This window comes from Acanthisitta chloris, unplaced genomic scaffold (genome assembly GCF_000695815.1).
Source record: "Acanthisitta chloris isolate BGI_N310 unplaced genomic scaffold, ASM69581v1 scaffold17510, whole genome shotgun sequence".
NCBI classification, from domain to species: Eukaryota; Metazoa; Chordata; class Aves; order Passeriformes; family Acanthisittidae; genus Acanthisitta; species Acanthisitta chloris.
The window spans coordinates 18307-19548 of NW_008653623.1; positions in this window are offsets into that span (position 1 = coordinate 18307).

Here is a 1242-nt window from a genome sequence, read left to right on the forward strand (position 1 = left end):
TGTTGGTACCTGTGAACAGGGCTGTAGTGCCTCTTAACCATCTCAATGAACACAAGGCACAGCACAAAAATAGGAAAAAAAACACCTAAAAAATAAAATTAATTTCTCACTCTGCAGTATGGTAATTGCGTCTCTCAAAATGGCTGAGCAAACAGTCTGGTGAAATATTGAAACCAGTTACTTAATCATAGGCCTTTTTGCCCTCCACCACTGTACCTCTCTGCACAGCCCAGTCCTTACCACATGACTATTTGCCAGGGTGGGAGAAGTTAATGAATTTTATGCACTGTGTATTTCTGTTCTGCATACTTGGGTTGAACTTAGAAGTTTTGTTTTCTCTATATTAAATTCCACCCTGGAGCCAAAAATTACAAGTTATCCAATGCTCTGTGGTTGCACACTGATGGTGGTAGGAGAGCAGCAACACAATTTGTGCTTGAGTGGAAAGGATCCCTGAGATGGGAAGAATTTAGAAAATAGAGGCAGCTGCACCAAAATAACACCAGACTCAACTTTCAACCCCTAATTACAGTTGCATCAGACAGTAACTCTACTCAAGGAGCATAACAGGGCTCGCCAGCTTTGTGCTCAAGTGGCTTAGCCATGAGCTCTGCCCAGTCAGCAAGAATGTTGGCTTCAACCTCCCTCTCTGGGCTTTCATCCCTAGGAAAAGTTCTGCCATTCTCAAACTGCAAAACAGGAAGGAACCTGAATACTCATGGGCCTCAGTGATCTCCTGTCACAAAAAAATGACTACTGCTAATGCAAAAAAAAAAAAAGTTAGTATTATTACTGCAAAATGTGGTCATGCTGCCAAAGTGCTACAAGCCTGCAGCTATTGGAGTTTCTCTCCTGGACTGGACCACAAGCTCCTTTTGATGTCCTCTCCTCCACAGGATCCTCATCCCTCCCCCTCCCCACCAAAGCTTCAACTGCACAGCAGGTGTGTAGGTTGGTCCTCGCAACGGTCCTCATATCCAGCCAGTGACAAAAATCCCAGCAATGGCAGCTGGAGCTAGATGAAGCCCTCAAGGAAGAGAGAGACCATCTAACATCATGAGAGGAAAGGGAATATGCACAACTGACATTTTGGGGGCAAGGGCAGATAATCATTCATGGAGATGTATGGGTTCAGTACAAAAACATTTCTTAAAAATGGTTTATTTTAAAAAAAATCCCGCACAAAACTCTTCGGCTCTATGGTTAATGCTCAGTGCTGGCATCACCAACACTGTCAGCAGG